Below are 23,918 nucleotides of genomic sequence, written 5' to 3'. Positions count from 1 at the left end.
CTCCTATGGTATAATTAAAAAGCTTTTGTCCTTTATCCGTCTCTGATATCAACTTTTAAAAAAAATCTTGTACTGTGGATTTATTTTAATTTTGTTATTTCTAGCACTGTTTCTTTACCTTTAGAAATCTAATTTAATATTTGAATAAATTGTCACTGTCCAACAGCAGCTAGAAACATTACCCATTGCAGTAATAAAACCTTATTGGCCTTAGTAAATGAAAAATGCATTAATATCTGGCTTGCAACTCTCGCTGAGCATCCTGCTTCATTATGAGAGAAGGAATCAGCAAATCTGCCATCTGTCAGCATTTTCCCCAATACAGACTCTTCGTTCTCCTGGTGCTTCACCTGTGAGCTGAATACTCATAAACATAGCTTTCCAGGATGGTGGTGTTATGCTTGGCTCCTCTGGCACCAGTGTTTGGAAATCCATTGGTCTTGCTATCTTAAATCATGCAAATAATTTTTTTTAACCTTCTACTGTGTACTCTTCATCAAGCTTAAATAAGCATCCTTTTTTATTTTAATTATATTTTCATTCACTAAAATAGAAATGAAATACAAATATTTACAGGCATATAATAAAGCCATCAGTACAGCTGCAGAAGGAAAATGAATATACATTTAAGTTATGTGAGCACTATTATTTCACAGAAGCCTAAGCCTTTATAGACAAGAAGTAGTCCAAATTCTTATGACAATTTGCTAAAAGAGAAAACAACAAAAGCTTAAAAGAAGTAAATTATTAGAAAGAATAATGATATCTTTAAAAAATAAATTTCTATTTTTATGAACTAAATTACTCCTAGAGCATAAGTTACTCACTAAGTCCTTCTATGATAAAACTGACCAACAGAAAAGGATAAAATTAAAAACACATATATTTCATTGTTTCACCAAAATCACCAACAAGTATTTATCCTAACAACATTTCAGAGCTCAAATATACATTAGTACACATCATTTTATTCTGTTAATGTTGGGGGCATTATCAGATTGGAGGCTCATATTTACAAAACCTGAATGGTTTATTATTCATTGCTGAGGTCATAAGGCTGTGTAGCTGCATAAAAAATCCACAGTCATGAGTTACGTTGGTTTTGTGACAAGAGGGTAATACAAAGTATTAGCAGCACAATGATAATATTGAATGATAATATTTTAGAGAATAAGTTTATTGTGTTACTGAAACTAAAAGATTAAAATTTGATTTTTTCACTTGGAAAAGAAACCTGGTTGTGAGTGGGGAGAGAAACTAATTTGTCTAAATTGGAGCCCACAGTCTAATAGGAACTGGTTTTAGAATGTTTGTTCTGAATACTTTCAAGAACTAAGAGACTGTGCTAATGCTACAATGAGGAAAATCAATTTAAATTAGAAAAAAAAATGGACCTTTTCAATTGGTGAGTTTCAATTATATTAGTAACAGCCAATGTAGATTGACTTTATTTCTCTCCTGAAGAATTGAGGCATACAGCAGCATTATAGGTTGACAGATATATCCTTTTATTTTTTTCCCAATATTATACTGAGGATTTTAAAAGGACTCTAAACTGGTTTATATGTTGTAGCAGCCAGCCTCTCACATGGCTCCCAATGACTCCGATCTCTTGGTGTTCAATCCTCTTGTAATCCCTTTCCATAATGAATACATTTGATCTATGTAAGTAACTGGATATTGCAGAAATGATGAATGTCACTTTTAAGGATAGGTCGTAAAAGACACTGTGTTTCTGCTTTTGTATGCCCTGAAACCGCTGCTCTGGGGGCAACAGGCTGCTAGGTCATGAGGACACTCAAGAAGAATTATGAAAGGGCCCAAGTGATGTGGAGCTGAGACCTCCCATCAATAGATGGGAAGAAGCTAAGGCTTCCTGCAAACAGCCATGCCAGTGAACCATCTTAGAAGTTGTGCCCGGGGACGCCTGGGTGACTCAGCGGTTGAGCACCTGCCCCTGGCTCAGGGCGTGATCCGCGGTCTCAGGATGGAGTCCCACGTCGGGCTCCCTGCCTGAAGCCTGCTTCTCCCTCTGCCTATGTCTCTGCCTTTCTCTCTATATATATAAAAAAAAAAAAAAAGAAGAAGAAGAAGTTGTGCCCGCAGTCCCAGTCAAATGTTGTTGATTATAGCTGTGGCCAACATCTTCACCACTACCTCATGAGTCTGAGCCAGAACCACCCACTTAAACATTCTAATCTACCAAAACAGTGGAGGGTAATAAATGGTTTCTGTTATTTTGGTCATTATGTTTTGATTTGTTGGGCATCAGTAGCCAATACAAATGTGTCTAATATTAACATTGCATCCATTATTAGAGTAACTTTTTTAGGCATCAATAGATAAGTAATATGTATATGTTCAATATTAACCTTAAATCTTAGGATTTCGTGTGGGAATAACTCAGAATTCTACTTAAGATTACTCCAAATCAACCACAAAAATGTCTTATGCCCTTGAAGACTAGCTCTGAGATTATTATACAGCTGTTCAGTAATTGCACATTGAAAAATGGGACTGAACTTGGGAAGCTTTCTTTCTAACCAAAGGGTTTGTGCACGCAGAGTATGAAAGGTGAAAGGAGTAGCTGCACAGACATAATGATTATGATAATCACAGGTATTCACCAAAGATACCAGATGTAGTAGCAAGACTACATCCAGTCCAATAAGCCTCTGTGAATAAAACTAGTTTCATTCATGTTCTTGAACAAATTTTAAAATGAGAGTTTCCTTGAGAGGTAAGTTGGTAAAATGTTACACACATTGGACGCGATTAGCCAGTTGAGAAACCAAACCTAAAGAATGACTCTATACCAATGACCAAAGAGTCTGGGGAAATACACAACTTAAATCAAGGTGGCTTGAGAATTATCTCAAAGAAAAGAACAATTGTAATATGATTGTACTATGCACAGAAACCCCACTGTTTATTTCATCTCAGTTTGTAGTAAAAATAATAAATTCAGTGTAATTCCAATAAAAAATACCCTAAACCTTCTTTAGAGTTTGACAGTTGATGCAAAATTTCATAGAAAAAAATAAGAAGCTAAAAACAGCCCTTAAATGTTTATGTTAAGAGTGAATGTGGGGAGAAACTCATCCTACCAGATATCATTTTAAATTTGGTGGGAATAGATAGGACAATAGATAGGAGAGTTAGTTTTTTTTAAAAAAACAACATATGTTAAGTTCATCCACGATAGAAGAGTATTACAAATGAGTGAGAAAAAGATGGAGCTGTCAATATTTATGTGTATATTTACCTATTTATTTAAATGCATGATTAAATGTATACATGGATGTGTATATATGGTTATATTTATATTATGTATTGTATAATTATATATTCTATACAATTTAAGTAGATTTTATTTATATATACATATAAATTATAACTATCCATATGGAGAAAGCTAAATTATAATCCTACTTCAAATGGGTGCAGTGACCCACAATCAAGAGGAATCCCACAAATTCAGAGCTTCTTCGTGAGGAGCAAGGGTTTGTGCCCCACATCAGGCACCATAACCCTAGGATCTGCATCGGAGAGAGGAATCCCCAAAGTGACTGGCTTTGAAAAACAAGGCTCATATTCAGGAGATCTAAAGATTGTAGAGAGTGAAATGCTTTTCTTAAAGGGCTTATGCATAGACTCATTCGCCCCCAGGACAGCATAAATGTAGTAGTTTGAAAAGTGCCTAGACTATGTGTGAAGGAGACTTACTTGCTAATCTTAAAGCATCTGCCAGAGTGACAGGGCTTATTGGAATTCTCCCTGGGGCTGGAGGTGTGCGGGTGGGCACCATTTTTGCCTCCCCTTTCTACTTTTATAGAGCCAGTGTTTGCACCCTGACTCTGTACTCTCCTGCTGTCTTGTTAAATCCAGAAGGCATGCATGTTCATGATTGACTGGCTTTGGTGGCCAAGGGGAGATTATGTTCCTGGGTCCCATGGAACTGCAATAATCAGAGAGACAGTTCTTGGCAGGTTACCACCCCCAGGGCACTATACAAACAGACTTAAATATACCCCCAAAATCTTTCTCTGAAAAAGACCCATTTATTAGGTACCTGAGTTGCTCAGTTGGTTGAGCATCAGATCATGATCTCAGGGTTGTGGGATCAAGTCCCACATCTTAGCATGGAGTCTGCTTGTTCCTTTCTCTCTCCTTGCTTATGCCCTCTCTCGCAAACAAATAAATAAAAAAAATTTTAATAAAAAGCCATTTACTTGTTCTGGAATTTGAGGAACAGACTTCAGGTTTACCGCACTTCTAGAGGCTGCTGAGGTACTTGCCAGGGAACATAGGCCAACGATGGCATCTTTGTATTCTCCCTCAGCCTCATTACAGCTTGCCAGTACCTTCTAGTAAAGAGCTTATATACTCATCTGAAGCCCCAGTTTTTGCAACTGCCATCCAGGGGACACCTCTAGATCACCTGGTCTGTTGGCTGGAATTACTTTGCAAGAAATAACAGGAGAGGCATATGTTCAACACAAAGGTAAACCTGCAACTCTTTGAGGAAAGTTGATTGCTTCAAACCACTCAGAGATATGATTGTCTTAACTTCTTCAATTCATTGCCTGACTTATTCAAGAATTTACTAATTTAAATTCAAAACAAAATAAAACACATCCTCAGGACTTTATATAAAAATAAATTAGAAACCTTGAACCCTTTCCCTCAACAGTACATCCAACCAGTGACCATCCTAAATATCACCCTGATTTAGCAGCTTGGCGAATGTGCCATCCCCCCAAACCCCAAATAGTACATTTGGAGAGACTTAAAACAAGAGGCTTAACCATCTTCAATTCATGCCTATGTTATAGCAGCAATGGTCCTTCCACCAACTTTATACTATTCTCTAAAGTTGTTATTGTCTTGAGAACACTGATTTAATAACCCCATAATCTTCATAATCACATCATAAAATGTTCGTTGGCCCTACTTTGTGTAGAGGGTGATGTCCAAACTCTTTAGCACAGGCTACAAGGCTTTAGGTCTGGACTTGACCTGGCATCCAGACTTGGCTCCTAACTACCTTTCCCAACCTTGCTTATGTTCTAGCACCATGGTTCTCAACTCTGACTACCGAATGGACTCACCTGGGGACCAAAAATATCAGTGTCTGGGTCCCACCCTAGAAAAATTAAGTGAGTCCCTGTGAGCACAGGCAAGCAACAATATTTATTAAAACTTCTCTAGGTGAATCTAATGTGCACGTGGCTGAAAAATAGTTTAAAAGCACCACTTCCACATGCCGCTGTTTCTGTTACCAAGTTAGTCTACTTTTCAGGTGTACTTATTCAAAATCAAACAAAAGTGGACATAAAAATAAAACATTGGGCTTCTTATTATTTCTCAAACATATGTAGATTTCTTCATTCACATGTGCTTTCAGTCTGCTTGGAGAAATCTTACCCTTCTCCACCTGGCAACCTTCTATACTTTGAAATGTAGTTTTACTGCCACTCCTTAAAAGTATCCTCTGGACAGTTAGTAAATTCTAGTTCTAAACACCACAGCACTTTGAATTGATCTCTCTTTAAACATTGTGGAGAGATTACTTACTCACCAGTCTACCCTGTGCATCAGTAAATATCACACCCTTAAGGACAAGAAGTTAGATATTTTTTATCTGTTTATCTGACCAGCTCCTCCTGAGAACTATAACCAGAAAGGCAGGAGGAAAATCAGAGTGGGGAGTTCTAAATGGACTCCAATGGAAGACAAATGGAAGACAAATTTTGAGGGGGGAAATTCAATTTTTTAAATGCTATTGATAACTTAAAAATGATGAGGACCAGTGACTGCTCATTAAATTTATAATAGGAGACTCTTTGTGAATTAGAGCAGTAATATAGTGTAGTGGTCGAAAAGATGGACTTCAGAAGCATGTGCCTGGATTTTTATCTCAATGCCACTTTTTACTAGCTACTTTGCAGGTTGCTCTGATGTTTAGATGAGTTACGAAAGGGTTTTATAAGGTTCTTAGAACATAGTGTTTTTTAAAAGATTTTATTTATTTATTCATGAGAGAGAGAGAGAGAGACAGAGACAGAGACACAGGCAGAGGGAGAAGCAGGCTCCATGCAGGGAGCCTGATGGGGGACTCGATCCCGGGACTCCAGGACCACACCCTGGGCTGAAGGCAGCGCTAAACTGCTGAGCCACCCAGGCTGCTCAGAACACAGTGTTTTATTACCATGAGCTATGTTACTAAAATATTAGTAATATTTTTGCATAGCCATTTCACTAGTGTGTAGAAAATAAAACCCTACTTGGAATAAATGTAAGAGAGATTTGGAAGAGAGAAAGGAGTGTATGTATTCTTTAGAGGAATATTACTATAAAAGAAAGCAGAGAAATGAGTTAATAGCTGGAGGGCAATATTAAACCAAGAGAGAATTTTTATTTTTAAGAGAAGAGAAATAATAAGATGCTTGTGTGTTAATGGGGATGTTTCAGTAGGGAGAAAGAAAATTTTTCGGTGTAGGAGAAAGTTAGCAGGATTACTGAAGTGATGTCCTTGAGGAAGTTAAAAGGGGAGGGGGAACTTGTGTACAAGTGGAAAGATTGGGCTTGGAAGTGCAGTTTATCTGTGATAAAGGAAGGCAAAGAGGAGATTATGATTCCTGAAATTCTGGGGCCTAGGAGTAGTAGATAGATCAGCCCTGGTGGGGGAAGTCCTCTACTAATTGTTTTGATTTGCACAGTGAGCTGGAAGGCAGAGTGATCGGCTGACCAGCAAGGAGTTGGTAGAGATTTGGGGAGAGCTCGAGTGGGAGAGAAAAGGGATTTGGGACTGTGTTAGGATTGCCAGGGGGTATCACAAGCCACTCAAGATTTAAAGTTATAAACTTAAAAAATAAAAATAAAAATAAAATAAAAAATAAAAAAATAAAGTTATAAACTTAAAGAAGGGTGGTCAGTCTATGTGTATGGTTTTCTCCCGCCTTATTCAGCAGCACAGCTACAGTACAGAAATGCCACAGAGCTGGAATAAAACAGTGTGCTATGGATTTGGCAAAAATGTTGGAGAGAGATAAAGGCGCTGTGCAGGGATAACAGAAGAATGGTTTTGATGGCAAACCACTGATTTTAAGATAGGTTATACAGTCAGTGATGGTACGAGGAGAATGAGAGACTAAAAACGGAGTAGGAGCAGTGGCTTCTCAGTCCAGGTGGGGTCTAAAGCCAGAAAGACATGCGACTGTAGGCAGTTGAATTCACCTGCTTCTCCCCCTTGCACCACACACGGATTAACTGGCTACCTACCGTTTATCCTGCAACTCTGCTCTTCGCTGTGCCCTCCCCCAGAAAACCTCCCCAAGCCCCACAGATTAGGTTGACTGCTTCTCCAGCACGTTCCTAGACCATTCTATCCTTAGTAATCGCGGTCCATTAAAGTAATCAGATTATCCATCAGACTTGTGATGCCTCTTAGATCAGGTCAGTCAAGCCTCTTATCGGCTTGACTATAGGCTACTTGAGGGCAAAATTGGTGCTTTTTGTAGGGCAAAGCATTTGGCAAAGTGAGTACTCCGAAAACATTTTGACAGGCCCATGAAAATATGTGTGACAGAATCAATAATCAAGTCCCTTGGTGTGGTAGGCAGAATAATGAGCCCTGAGCACCTGGGTGCCTCAGCGGTTGAGCGCCTGCCTTTGGCTCAGGGTGTGAACCCAGGGTCCTGGGATCGAGTCCCACGTCGGGCTCCCTGCATGGAGCCTGCTTCTCCCTCTGCCTGTGTCTCTGCCTCTCTCTCTCTCTCTCTGTCTCTCAGGCATAAATAAATAAAATCTTTAAAACAAATAAAAAGAACAGTGGCCTCCAAAGACATCCACATTCTGCTTCCCACAATCAGGGACTGTACATCCTTACATGGCAAAAGGGACTTCGCAAATCTGATTAAATCTGAGAAGACTATTCTGGATCATCTGAGTGGGTTCTTTGTAATGATAAGCATCCTCCTGTGAGGGAGGAGAGAGGAGCTGTGAGAATGGAAGCAGAGGCTGGAGTGAGCCCCTTGATAATGAAGAGGAAGGTGGTGAGCCAGGAAAGGCAAGAAGCCTCTACCTCTAGAGAAAGCAAGGGCATGGATTGTCCCCTGCAGCCCTGAGGAGGAGCACACATCTTGAATTTTGCCTCTTAAGACTCATTTTGGAATTCTGACGTCCCGGAACTGTAAGATAACAAATTTGTGTTGTTTTGAGTCAATAAGCTTGTGGTAATCTGTTACAGCATCAGTAGGAAACTAATAGACATAACAAAGTGATGATGCCCGCGGACTGTAAGCAGTGCTCTCTCTCTCCTTAAAGGCTCTGGAACATCCCTAGCAGATACCGTTGTCCTAAGGGCTGAATTTCTATCTCACTCCCACGTAAACACAGCTAGTTTTCCTCTGCCTGTGATTACCCCATCATTTGATCTTCAAGATGGAGAATTAAATGAATTTTATTATGATGACAGATAAGTGTGGTACAGCTATATCTTCACGCCAGGTGTGGTTATAAGAGGATAACAAAAACCCTAGCCTTATAGACATGTTTCATTTCGGTTGGATGTAACATTCCAGATGTACTCTTATTCTTATACACATTATAGCAATCCCTGATGTGATTTCGTCTCAAAGCTGTTTGGCAAATGACATGCAGGTGAATTCAAATTCAAGAAAATATTGGCAACCAGCTGATAACTTTTTGCACAGTCGGTTGTGAAAGTGACTTACAGTGACAAAATATATTATGCGCACTAAAATATTTAAGCTCTCTGGACATATCATGAATCATAAGGCAATGAGTATTTTATTTTTGATGCGGCTAAATGCATCTGCAGTTTGATGGCCCTCATAAGTAATAATCTGAATTGCCTATCAGAGAGAAGTGCTGGAGTTATTTACAAAGGAAAAACTAACCCAATAACCCAAGGTGTCACTATTTTATGCAGAAATAAAGTGAATCTGGCAGCAAGAATAATGAAATGAGATAAGCCACACACTTGAAATCTTATCTTTCATGTAAAAAAAAAAAACTTCATAAAAACTATTTATAGACATCTATAGGTTTGCAGAATAGAAATATAGAAATTATATATATATATATATAGAATTCATAAAAATTGCATAGATGATCAGCCACAGAGCTGACTCTGAAAATCCTTGTAATGACGCCAGTCACCAAAGGGTCTTCCAGCAGTCATGTTCAGGCCAACAACCTCTGAGCTTTCTCTTCTCCTCAATTCCTCCAAAGCAAAGCCTATTTATTCCACAGAGTATGGCTTATGCCTGTCATTCTCTCCGGTTTAACTGAATTGCCCAAATCAGAAGATGCTCTCCACATAAGCCTTAATTGCATTCAGTAGATGCCAACCTTTTTTGTTAATTTGCAAATTAGACAAAATTCAGTTTTCCTTATATTTAACCTATGACCCCTATTTATTTGTAACTTTCAAACAACAGACCTTTCCCAAGTCATGTCATTTTCCCATTTGTACTATGTGCACAACTAATCTTCATTTTCCCATAATTCCTAATTACTACTGTATTTTATAAGTATTGCCTGAGAAAAAGTATCAATATTATAGAAAGAACATAGCCTCGGGAAACAATCGCTGGTATTACTTAGTTGTGCCTGCCAAGTGAAGTTATTTCCCATCTTGAACTTCACCACCCTCCTTTGTAAAACTGGATATTAACAATTTCAGTGAGAAGAAAGAATAATTCAGAATCTTTAAGTAAGTAAATAAGATAAGGTGAAAGTGTCAAGTATTCAGGTTGGCCCTTTTGGCAGATGATGTGTTTTCTTTTTCTTTCAGTGTTGAAGGATCTTGGTAATCTTGAACAGGGCAAGCTGTAGCCAAGAATGAGGAAAAATTTACCTCTGTCAGTATATTATCCCGTAACAAGGGCAGCAGCAGCAACTACAACCATCCTTCTCAACTAATCATTTCTTTTAGCTCTACAGTTCTCAAAGTGTGGCTTGGGAACTCCTGGAAGTCCTTTGCAAGTGGCCCATGAAGTCAAAAATATTTTCAAAGTAACACTAGGACATATTAGTCTTTTCACTCTTATTCTCTTACAAAGTTTACTATCCTTTTCCAGTTGCTGCCTTTACTGTAACAGAGTAAAGGAAGAAGTGAAAGTGAAAATCTAGCAGTCTTCTATCAAGCCAGTAGTCAAGAGGTTTGCAAAAACATAAAATAATGCCACTCTTCTCATTCTATCTTTGAAAACATAGTTACTGGACAAAAATTTTTATTTATGTTAAAATATAATGTGTATATTATTAAGTTTAAGTAAATTGTTTAATATTTTTAAATGTCTTAGCTTTAATTTCTAATGCAGTAATCAAGATAATCTGCAAATACAAAACCTTTGGGGAGTCTGCAATAATTTTTAGTAGGGTTAAGAGATCCCAAGAAGAAGATTTTGGAGCTACTTCTTTAGATTTTCTTCTCTTGGTGGATCACTCACTGTCACTCCATTCCATTAGTGTCATTTTTTTAATTCCCTGCTCTTGTACTATAACATAATTGTGCTGATATGATTATCTGTGAGTATTAATTCATAATACAGTAATCCCCCTCATCCATGGTTTCAGTTTACCTGGTTTCTTTTTTTTTTTTAATATTTTATGTATTTATTCACGAGACACACAGAGAGAGAGGCAGAGACACAGGCAGAGGGAGAAGCAGGCTCCATGCAGGGAGCCCGACGTGAGACTCGATCCTGGGACTCCAGGATCATGCCCTGGGCTGAAGGCAGACGCTGAACCGCTGAGCCACCCAAGTGTCCCTGTTTACCTGGTTTCAGTGACATGTGGCCAACTGCAATCCCAGAAGTGATGATCCTTGTTCTGACATACCGTCAGAAGGCCAATAGTGGCAGCCTCCTGCTCCATCACAAAGCCTGCATCACTCCCCTCACTTCATCTCACTGCGGGTTTTATCACCTCACATCATCACAAGAAGCAGGGCGAGTATAGCCCAATAAGATCTTTTGAGAGACATGTAGCATATTCACATAACTTTTAAGGCAACATATTATTAGAATTGTTTTATTCTATTAGTAGTTATTATTGCTGATCTCTTGCTATGCCTAATTTATAAATGAAACTTTTATCACAGTTATGTATGTACAGGAAAAAGTGCAGTATATATATAGCATTCGGTAGTATCTGTGGTTTCAGGAACCCACTGGGATTCCGAGAATGTATCCCTTCCGGTTAAGGAGGGACTACTGTACTACCCTTTGGACTTGAATATGTTAACCATGACATACACATGCAAAGTCCTGCCTTACTAGAAGAGTTTTAATGCCCTAATCTGTATTTGCTAATCCCATGAAGAAGATTGTTTAGAATAGAGAATATAGGGTCTTCTCAGTTTTACTGGCTGTGGAGGCACTCTTCCTTAGTACTCAGTCTGAAACCTGTACCATTCATCTCCCTGCATGTATTTGGATCCTTTCTCTTTTTTCCAACTGAGCAGAGACTCTGGACCTGGAAGCGTGCTTCTCTGCACAGATGTTGCACCACACTTCTTTCTTACAGAGTATGGACTCCAGCCATAGCATCTTGCTTTAGAATCCTGGCATGTCTTAGCTTCTTCCTGTCAGACTAACTTATCCCTAGGGAAAGGCTAATCATCTTATGCCAATGGATGGATAGAGTCTCCAAAAGAGCATTGACTTTAAAACTCACTGTGCCCTGACCCTGTTAACTAAGCCAGAAGTGAAATTTTTGGTTATTAATTTTAGAATATCTAAATTTTTAAAATATCATACTATTAAAGCAGGGTTTTATTTTTGTTATTTTTCATTTGTTTCTTTGGGAGAGTGGCATTTCCAGAGCATGCCAATTCCCTATTCTCTAGCTATGTTATCTGATATGGCTAGTGAACACTTGAATTGAGATGTGTTGTAAGTGTAAAATACACTTTGGGTATGGAAGCTTTAGTACAAGAGGAGGTAATCTATCCTCCTATCTCCCCCACTGAGCGGGGAACCTGACATGGGGCTCAATTCCAGGACCCCAGGATCATGACCTGAGCCAAAGGCAGCTGCTTAACTGACTGAGCCACTCAGACTCCCCTATGCCTCTATTTTCAATTACAATGTTCTAGTCTTCCTACTTTCACACTTCTGTCCCTAAATCCATTTTCCACATAGCAACCAGAATGGAAACCATAAATCATTCCTCAAGACTGTCAAGATCATGAAAAACAAAGAAACTCTGAGAAACTAACAGGCCAAAGGAAACTAAAGGCACATGACAACTAGACCAAAGATTAAAGACATGGCAACTCAATGCAAAGGAAAATTTGATAAAATCCAAATGAAATCTGGAGTTTAATTAATAATCAGGTACAAATGCTACTTCTTTAGTTTGACAATGCTCCATAAAATGTAAGATGTTAACAACAAGGAAAACTGGGTGAGGTGTACACAGGACTATCTGTACTATCTTTGCAACTTTCCTATAAATCTAACCAAAATAAAAAGGAAAGGACATAAAAAATTAAATAAGACTGTGTTATCACTTTCCTTTGGCCCCTTCCATGTCTTCTTACTTTTCACACAGTGAAACTAAGGTCCACTTTAGCTCACAAGGCCCCACCCACCTGTCTGTTCCCACCTGGAATGCCTCCTTGCCTTTCCTACTGTCTAGCCACTTGGGCCTTCATTCTTCTCTTGGAATAAGTCAAGGTAATTCCCACCTGAGGATCTTTTTATTTATTGTTCCTTCTTTCTAGAGTCTTAAAGATATTCCATGGGTGGCCACTTTCATCATTCATATCTCAATTTAATTACCTCTTCAGAAAATTTGGTCATAATCTCCTATCTTAAGTAACCATTCTCCCCTTGAGACACTCAGTGTCACATTTCCTTGTGGTACACATTTACCTTTATGTGTGTATGTATGTATTATTTTATAGAACTTATTTTTTAAATTAAGAGTTTTCTGCTTATTATTATATTATTTCTATTTCTCACAGCTCACTTATAAGGAGATTCTCGTCTGTTTTATTAATTGTTATATATCCAGCACTGTGTAGTAGGAATGTTCTGGTTATTTATTGCTGCATAACATTCCAAAAGCTAGTGGAGTAAAATAATCCCATGATTTTGTGGTTTAGCAATTCAAATAAGGCATAGCAAGGATGGATTGTTCTTGTTTCCTAATGTTTGGAGGTTCAGTTAGGATGGAGCAAACAGCTGGGCTGGAATACTCAGTATCTCTCCTTCAATCACATGGTAGTCCAGCAACTTCAGTTGAAGGCCTTATGTGGTCCTCCATGTGGTTCTCTCCATGGCTCCCTCATGGCATGGCATCTGAGTTTCAAGAGAAAGCAACTAGAGACTGCCAGCCCAGCAAAGAACTATACCAGAACTTTCTTCTACCTTATTATATTGGTCAAAACAGTAATAGGTCAGAGTCAAGGGAACAGAAAGAAAAAGAAAGGACTTAACCTCTTGATGGAGTCGAGGCAAGATCACAATGTAATGCGGATAGGAGATATCTTTGACCACCAAAATTCACATGCAAAATACACTCACACCAAACCTAAGATTCCCAAAGCATTCAATTGTGGAATTAGATCAAAATCTGCTTTATGATACCTGAGGCCTTAGCCAGGACGACTCCAACAGCTGGGGGTGAATTATGAAAAATGGCCACTTTGTCTCCATAAACATGGCAGGGATTGTCACTACCAAGTTGGTTCTTTCTTTCTTTCTTTTCTTTCTTTCTTTCTTTCTTTCTTTCTTTCTTTCTTTCTGAGAGACACAGAGAGAGAGAGAGAGAGAGAGAGAGAGAGAGCAGAGACATAGGCAGAAGGGGAAGTTGGCTCGATTGCAGGGAGCCCGATGCGAAACTCCATTCGGGACCCAGGGATCATGCCCTGAGCCAAAAGCAGACACTCAACCACTGAGCCACCCAGGCATCCCTAACAAGTTGGTTCTGGCTGTCAGGTGGGAGGTCAGCTGGGACTGCCAGCTGGGAGCTGTGATTCCTGTCCATCTGGGCCTCCCCAGAGCTCTTTCAAGGCTGGCTTCTAAAGGAATAAAGGAGAGGCTTCCAGAACAAATAAGGCTTGTATTTGTATTTAATCAGTCAAAAAAGTCATATAGGGCCACCCAAGTTGAAGGAGTGGAGAAATGGGGTATGATGTTTCAAAATACAACCTCTCCTGGCAGAGCGCCTAAATTTGCTCTCTGGTTCCACCAAATAGCATTCCTGTGACTTTGTACAATGTGCTTAAGTCTCTAAGACTCGATCTCCTTGCTTGTAAAATGAGATAATAATAAAGACCTTATTGTGTCTTTATAAGGATTAAGTGAATTAATTCAAATAAAATATTAAAAGCAGTCTCCGGCAAAGAGTAATCAATCAATTTTTATTATCTCTGCATTTTCCTTCACCCCAGTTTTTTGGGTTCCTATTCTTATGCTTTTCAGCCTTCCACGGAATATGAGAGCTAGTGTTTGGCCTTTTCCTACTCTTATCTCCTCTCCTGTTTGCTACTGAGCTCAGATTGTGTTTTTTATTTCTTAATTTATTATACATTTTGAAAGATAAGAAAATGTAAGATTAGCTTTCTGGATGAATAAAACAAAATTTGAATGCAACAAAAGAATATTGTTCTATCAGGAAGCTAACATTATTAGAATTTTGCCACACTGTTTCCTTTTATTTCCTTGATATAAAATGTGCCAAACATCAGTGACATGTGTAAAGTAATTGTGTAAAGTAACCCCGCTCTCTTGGGAATGTCACAAATGATCTAGAATGTCATCCATAATATTATTTTAACAGTCTAAGAGGTATAGTATATGACACCGCAAACAAGTTCAGTATTTTAAACAACAAAAAAGAAGCCCCATCGACTGAACCAAATTTATCATATTCCTAACAGTGGTCACTTTTTAAATAAATCCCTACTTAAATCTTTTTAAAAAGGGGGGTGGGGGGGGAGGAGCAAGATGGAGGAAGAGTAGGGTCTCCAAATCACCTGTCTCCACCAAATTACCTAGAAAACCTTCCAATCATCCTGAAAATCTATGAATTCGGCCTGAGAATTAAAGAGAGACCAGCTGGAATGCTACAGTGAGGAGAGTTCGCGCTTCTATCAAGGTAGGAAGACGGGGAAAAAGAAGTAAAGAAACAAAGGCCTCCAAGGGGGAGGAGCCCGCGAGGAGCCGGGCTGAGGCCGGGGCGAGTGTCCCCAGGACAGGAGAGCCCCGTCCCGGAGGAGCAGGAGCTGCACCGACCTTCCCGGGCGGAAAGGGGCTCGCGGGGAGTTGGAGCAGGACCCAGGAGGGCGGGGATGCCCTCGGGCTCCCGGGGACAGTAACAGACACCTGCGCCCCGGGAGAGTGCGCCGAGGGCCCTAAGGGCTGCAGCGCGCACGGCGGGACCCGGAGCAGCTCGGAGGGGCTCGGGCGGCGGCTCCGCGGAGGGGGCTGCGCGGCCCCGGGAGCAGCTCGGAGGGGCTCGGGCAGAGGAAGAGGCTCCGTGCGGAGGGGGCTGCGCGGCCCGGGAGCGCGAATCCAACAGCACAGGCTCCGGAGCACAGGGCGCCGGGACACAGCCCAGGATCCGGACTCCCCCGGGACAGGCAGAGGCCCGGAGGGCCCAGGACAGCGAGGACGCTCCTGCCCCGGGCTCAGCAGATCAGCGGCCCCGTCCCGGAGCCTCCAGGCCCTGCAGACGGAGAGCTCCGGAGTTCCTGCCGGAGGTGAATCCAGGTTTCCAGAGCTGGCCCCACCACTGCGGCTGTTCCTCCTGCGGCCTCACGGGGTAAACGACCCCCACTGAGCCCTGCACCAGGCAGGGGCACAGCAGCTCCCCCAAGTGCTGACACCTGAAAATCAGCACAACAGGCCCCTCCCCCAGAAGACCAGCTAGACGGACAAGTTCCAGGAGAAGCCAAGGGACTTAGAGTACACAGAATCAGAAGATACTCCCCGGTGGTCCTTTTTTTTTTTTTTTTTTTTTTGTTTTGTTTTGCTTTGCTTTTTGATTTGTTTCCTTCCCCACCCCCTTTTTTTCTCCTTTCTTTTTCTCTTTTTCTTCTCTCTCTCTTTTTTCTTTTTCGTTTTTTTTTTTCTTCCCTTTTTTTTCTCTTTCTCTTTTCTTTCCTTCCTTCTCTCCTTTTTCTCTTTTTCCCAATACAACTTGCTTTTGGCCACTCTGCACTGAGCAAAATGACTAGAAGGAAAACCTCACCTCAAAAGAAAGAATCAGAAACAGTCCTCTCTCCCACAGAGTTACAAAATCTGGATTACAATTCAATGTCAGAAAGCCAATTCAGAAGCACTATTATTCAGCTACTGGTGGCTCTAGAAAAAAGTATAAAGGACTCAAGAGACTTCATGACTGCAGAATTTAGAGCTAATCAGGCAGAAATTAAAAATCAATTGAATGAGATGCAATCCAAACTAGAAGTCCTAACGACGAGGGTTAACGAGGTGGAAGAACGAGTGAGTGACATAGAAGACAAGTTGATAGCAAAGAGGGAAACTGAGGAAAAAAGAGACAAACAATTAAAAGACCATGAGGATAGATTAAGGGAAATAAACGACAGCCTGAGAAAGAAAAACCTACGTTTAATTGGGGTTCCCGAGGGCGCCAAAAGGGACAGAGGGCCAGAATATGTATTTGAACAAATTCTAGCTGAAAACTTTCCTAATCTGGGAAGGGAAACAGGCATTCAGATCCAGGAAATAGAGAGATCCCCCCCTAAAATCAATAAAAACCGTTCAACACCTCGACATTTAATAGTGAAGCTTGCAAATTCCAAAGATAAAGAGAAGATCCTTAAAGCAGCAAGAGACAAGAAATCCCTGACTTTTATGGGGAGGAGTATTAGGGTAACAGCAGACCTCTCCACGGAGACCTGGCAGGCCAGAAAGGGCTGGCAGGATATATTCAGGGTCCTAAATGAGAAGAACACGCAACCAAGAATACTTTATCCAGCAAGGCTCTCATTCAAAATGGAAGGAAAGATAAAGAGCTTCCAAGACAGGCAGCAACTAAAAGAATATGTGACCTCCAAACCAGCTCTGCAAGAAATTTTAAGGGGGACTCTTAAAATTCCCCTTTAAGAAGAAGTTCAGTGGAACAGTCCACAAAAACAAGGACTGAATAGATATCATGATGACACTAAACTCATATCTCTCAATAGTAACTCTGAATGTGAACGGGCTTAATGACCCATCAAAAGGCGCAGGGTTTCAGACTGGATAAAAAAGCAGGACCCATCTATTTGCTGTCTACAAGAGACTCATTTTAGACAGAAGGACACCTACAGCCTGAAAATAAAAGGTTGGAGAACCATTTACCATTCGAATGGTCCTCAAAAGAAAGCAGGGGTAGCCATCCTTATATCAGATAAACTAAAATTTACCCCGAAGACTGTAGTGAGAGATGAAGAGGGACACTATATCATACTTAAAGGATCTATTCAACAAGAGGACTTAACAATCCTCAATATATATGCCCCGAATGTGGGAGCTGCCAAATATATCAATCAATTATTAACCAAAGTGAAGAAATACTTAGATAATAATACAGTTATACTTGGTGACTTCAATCTAGCTCTTTCTATACTTGATAGGTCTTCTAAGCACAACATCTCCAAAGAAACGAGAGCTTTAAATGATACACTGGACCAGATGGATTTCACAGATATCTACAGAACTTTACATCCAAACTCAACTGAATACACATTCTTCTCAAGCGCACATGGAACTTTCTCCAGAATAGACCACATATTGGGTCACAAATCGGGTCTGAACCGATACCAAAAGATTGGGATCGTCCCCTGCATATTCTCAGACCATAATGCCTTGAAATTAGAACTAAATCACAACAAGAAGTTTGGAAGGACCTCAAACACGTGGAGGTTAAGGACCATCCTGCTAAAAGATAAAAGGGTCAACCAGGAAATTAAGGAAGAATTAAAAAGATTCATGGAAACTAATGAGAATGAAGATACAACCGTTCAAAATCTTTGGGATGCAGCAAAAGCAGTCCTAAGGGGGAAATACATCGCAATACAAGCATCCATTCAAAAACTGGAAAGAACTCAAATACAAAAGCTAACCTTACACATAAAAGAGCTAGAGAAAAAACAGCAAATAGATCCTACACCCAAGAGAAGAAGGGAGTTAATAAAGATTCGAGCAGAACTCAACGAAATCGAGACCAGAAGAACTGTGGAAGAGATCAACAAAACCAGGAGTTGGTTCTTTGAAAGAATTAATAAGATAGATAAACCATTAGCCAGCCTTATTAAAAAGAAGAGAGAGAAGACTCAAATTAATAAAATCATGAATGAGGAAGGAGAGATCACTACCAACACCAAGGAAATAAAAACGATTTTAAAAACATATTATGAACAGCTATACGCCAATAAATTAGGCAATCTAGAAGAAATGGACGCATTCCTGGAAAGCCACAAACTACCAAAACTGGAACAGGAAGAAATAGAAAACCTGAACAGGCCAATAACCAGGGAGGAAATTGAAGCAGTCATCAAAAACCTCCCAAGACACAAGAGTCCAGGGCCAGATGGCTTCCCAGGGGAATTTTATCAAACGTTTAAAGAAGAAACCATACCTATTCTCCTAAAGCTGTTTGGAAAGATAGAAAGAGATGGAGTACTTCCAAATTCGTTCTATGAGGCCAGCATCACCTTAATTCCAAAACCAGACAAAGACCCCACCAAAAAGGAGAATTACAGACCAATATCCCTGATGAACATGGATGCAAAAATTCTCAACAAGATACTAGCCAGTAGGATCCAACAGTACATTAAGAAAAGTATTCACCATGACCAAGTAGGATTTATCCCCGGGACACAAGGCTGGTTCAACACTCAGTAAAACAATCAGTGGGGTTCATCATATCAGCAAGAGAAAAACCAAGAACCATATGATCCTCTCATTGGATGCAGAGAAAGCATTTGACAAAATACAGCATCCATTCCTGATCAAAACTCTTCAGGGTGTAGGGATAGAGGGAACATTCCTCGACATCTTAAAAGCCATCTATGAAAAGCCCACAGCAAATATCATTCTCAATGGGGAAGCACTGGGAGCCTTTCCCCTAAGATCAGGAACAAGACAGGGATGTCCACTCTCACCACTGCTGTTCAACATAGTACTGGAAGTCCTAGCCTCAGCAATCAGACAACAAAAAGACATTAAAGGCATTCAAATTGGCAAAGAAGAAGTCAAACTCTCCCTCTTCGCCGATGACATGATACTCTACATAGAAAACCCAAAAGCCTCCACCCCAAGATTGCTAGAACTCATACAGCAATTCGGTAGCGTGGCAGGATACAAAATCAATGCCCAGAAATCAGTGGCATTTCTATACACTAACAATGAGACTGAAGAAAGAGAAATTAAGGAGTCAATCCCATTTACAATTGCACCCAAAAGCATAAGATACCTAGGAATAAACCTAACCAAAGATGTAAAGGATCTATACCCTCAAAACTATAGAACACTTCTGAAAGAAATTGAGGAAGACACAAAGAGATGGAAAAATATTCCATGCTCATGGATTGGCAGAATGAATATTGTGAAAATGTCAATGTTACCCAGGGCAATATACACGTTTAATGCAATCCCTATCAAAATACCATGGACTTTCTTCAGAGAGTTAGAACAAATTATTTTAAGATTTGTGTGGAATCAGAAAAGACCCCGAATAGCCAGGGGAATTTTAAAAAAGAAAACCATATCTGGGGGCATCACAATGCCAGATTTCAGGTTGTACTACAAAGCTGTGGTCATCAAGACAGTGTGGTACTGGCACAAAAACAGACATATAGATCAATGGAACAGAATAGAGAACCCAGAAGTGGACCCTGAACTTTATGGGCACCTAATATTCGATAAAGGAGGAAAGACTATCCATTGGAAGAAAGACAGTCTCTTCAATAAATGGTGCTGGGAAAATTGGACATCCACATGCAGAAGAATGAAACTAGACCACTCTCTTTCACCATACACAAAGATAAACTCAAAATGGATGAAAGATCTAAATGTGAGACAAGATTCCATCAAAATCCTAGAGAAGAACACAGGCAACACCCTTTTTGAACTCGGCCATAGTAACTTCTTGCAAGATACATCCACGAAGGCAAAAGAAACAAAAGCAAAAATGAACTATTGGGACTTCATCAAGATAAGAAGCTTTTGCACAGCAAAGGATACAGTCAACAAAACTCAAAGACAACCTACAGAATGGGAGAAGATATTTGCAAATGACATATCAGATAAAGGGCTAGTTTCCAAGATCTATAAAGAACTTATCAAACTCAACACCAAAGAAACAAACAATCCAATCATGAAATGGGCAAAAGACATGAACAGAAATCTCACAGAGGAAGACATAGACATGGCCAACATGCACATGAGAAAATGCTCCGCATCACTTGCCATCAGGGAAATACAAATCAAAACCACAATGAGATCCCACCTCACACCAGTGAGAATGGGGAAAATTAACAAGGCAGGAAACCACAAATGTTGGAGAGGATGCGGAGAAAAGGGAACCCTCATACACTGTTGGTGGGAATGTGAACTGGTGCAGCCACTCTGGAAAACTGTGTGGAGGTTCCTCAAACAGTTAAAAATAGACCTGCCCTACGACCCAGCAATTGCACTGTTGGGGATTTACCCCAAAGATACAAATGCAATGAAACGCCGGGACACCTGCACCCCGATGTTTCTAGCAGCAATGGCCACGATAGCCAAACTGTGGAAGGAGCCTCGGTGTCCAACGAAAGATGAATGGATAAAGAAGATGTGGTTTATGTATACAATGGAATATTACTCAGCTATTAGAAATGACAAATACCCACCATTTGCTTCAACGTGGATGGAACTGGAGGGTATTATGCTGAGTGAAGTAAGCCAGTCGGAGAAGGACAAACATTATATGTTCTCATTCATTTGGGGAATATAAATAATAGTGAAAGGGAATATAAGGGAAGGGGGAAGAAATGTGTGTGAAATATCAGAAAGGGAGACAGAATGTAAAGACTGCTAACTCTGGGAAACGAACTAGGGGTGGTGGAAGGGGAGGAGGGCGGGGGGTGGGAATGAATGGGTGACGGGCACTGGGGGTTATTCTGTATGTTAGTAAATTGAACACCAATAAAAAATAAATTAAAAAATAATAAAATAAAATAAAATAAAAAAGGGGGGTGGGGTGGAATCCCTGGGTGGCTCAGCGGTTTAGCGCCTGCCTTCAGCCCAAGGTGTGATCCTGGAGTCCCTGGATCGAGTCCCACATCAGGCTCCGTCCATGAAGCCTGCTTCTCCCTCTGCCTGTGTCTCTGCCTCTCTCTCTCTCTCTCTCTCTCTCTGTGTGTGTGTGTGTGTGTGTCTCATGAATAAATAAGTATAATCTTTAAAAAAATCCCTACTTAAATATAATCAATTTTACTAGAAAAAAATTTGCATGTGCCTCTTTTACAAGTTCAATAGCTAGAATAATACATATTTTTCTAAATCAAAGTTAAGATATTAAGAATTTTTGAACTGCATTTATTTGTAATCAAAGTGAATATATAAATAAGTATTTGCAAAATGTATAGAGCTTCCATCAAAAATATTAATTGAAGTTATAGAAACTAAGTTTTACTCATTTAAACAGGAAATGCTTAAATGGATATTGAATAATTCATAGATTTCAGTAGCTTACAGATTCTTCAGGAACACTGCACATGAGGAGGATCAGAGACATCTTCCACAGAAACATGAAGACTCAATTCTATTATACCAGGACTGGATCACCATTGCTGTCACTTACTCTTCACAAGACACACCATTAACCACTGTCTCCGCTTCATCTGAAGACCCTGTAATGCTGGAGCTGTTGGCCTCACCCAACAGGATGGATTTTCCCATAATCCCTATTGCTTTGCTTTCCTAGATCCAGGTTCAGTATGAGGGGCAGGTTCCCCTGACTGGCCTATGGGATACACTCACACTCTAGGGATGCTGGGAAAGCAAGTATTTGGTATTTTAATGGGCTCTTCCTTCTATCTAGATATATAAGTTGTGAGATTCCCCGAATATAGATATGAGATTCAAGGCACAGAAAAAGGGAAAAATAAAATAAAAATGAGCATTTCAGGAACATGAGTACCCCAAAATATACTGGAAATCGTAGTATAAATTAACCAGAAATTTATTTTACAGTTTTAAAACTTGCTGATTTGCACTAGCATATTGCAACATTTATTTTGAAGGTCAGAAGGAATGTTTTTCATTTTTCTAATTGTAAATTATGTCTTTAGAACTGTGGTGTGGTAATAACTTGGAAATTCCTTTTTTGTTCTATGTGTGGGGCTGAAAATCAACACGTCTGTAACATTATTGTAAATCTATTATAATTTATCTAAAATTAAATTAAATTAGCTATTAAGTTAGAAAAAATCAACTAAGAAAAAAGTCTCAATTCCATATCTGCAAAATCTGTGTATGTTTCAACGTTTCTGTTTCAAATTTTGTTGTTCGAGTCAACGGTCTATACTGGCTTTTGATATAGATTGAAATCAAGCTAAAATTTCTAACAGCAGGCTCAAGCCTGCTCCTTGACGCCCAGTCCAAAATGCATCCTGTTTTATCTCTAACACAACCTATAAAACATACATGAAATTTAAAAAATAAGACATCAAAACATAAACTAATGAGGTGTGGATCCAAGCGTCATACAATAAAAGTTAACATGTTGGGAAAGGATAAAGTATTCTGTTCATAATGTGCATATGTTGAATCTGAATCTCTTTGAAACTGATTCAATGAGGAAACCTAAAGGAAAAACCTCTTTCTAGTCATCTTTATTCTTTATAAAACATCGACTATTTGGCATTAGTGAAATGGATCTTAAATGATGAGCAAAAAGTTACAAAGAAAGGAAAGAAAAAAATTAGCACAAATTTTAAGAGATGGTGATGAATGGTGCACAATTAACATGAAATTATGATGCTATTTGCCTGGGGAACAAATAAGTGTTCTTCCCTACAAGTTCCCCCAGACATGTCTGGGAGAAATTTATGCACAGAGAATGGGGCAGAAAAGTAACGCTTTGTCATAATTGGGAATTTAGTATCACATCCCAAAAACAGAAAGTAAGTTCATTAGCCCCCAGATATTTTCCATGTTCTGAGCACTACCGTCAATGCTAGGTACCACAAAGTGAGCACCTAACATGGGACCTGTCCTCTTGGAGCTTAAAGTTTATTGGGAAACACACCGATTGGAAATATCACTTCAATAAACCGTTGAATTATTCAGGCTACTCCAAGCTGCAGGCAGTGTAGGCAGGTATCTGACAGTGGACCTGATGATGCATTGTAGAGAGCTGAGAAGGGGTTTCAATTAAGTTGAGACTCAAAGAGTGAGTAAGGTTTAGCCGGACAGAGAGAGGAACATAGAAGGACCATATGTTCCAAGGCCAGGCAGTGAGAAAAAAGCATGAGAAATTTGAATTTACATAAATCCAGCATAGTGAAGAGAGAATGGCATAAGGAAAATCTTCAGAGGTGGGCAAGGGTGAAATCATTCCAATGTTACAAAGCCCTTTATGATTTTTGGCTTTGTCTAAAGGTGACAGGGATCTTTTGCCTTAGGGAACAGTATGATATAATTTGCATTTTACAGATAGCTTCCTAGCTATGAAAAGAACAGGTTGGTTGGAAAAAAAAAATGCCTGAAAGAGAGGAGCATAGATTGGCACCCACTTCAGGGGTCTGGGTAGATGGCTGGCCCAGAAATTCCTTGCCTATACTAGATTGGCCTAGAAGCAAATTGACAACCCTCTGGTCACCCTTGAGCCTAAACTCAAAGCAGCTTCATGTGGAAGAAGTTAGTTGCAAGGCACAA

This window comes from Canis lupus, chromosome 38, assembly GCF_011100685.1.
Source record: "Canis lupus familiaris isolate Mischka breed German Shepherd chromosome 38, alternate assembly UU_Cfam_GSD_1.0, whole genome shotgun sequence".
In the NCBI taxonomy this organism is placed as follows: domain Eukaryota; kingdom Metazoa; phylum Chordata; class Mammalia; order Carnivora; family Canidae; genus Canis; species Canis lupus.
Note: the sequence above shows the minus strand (reverse complement) of the source record.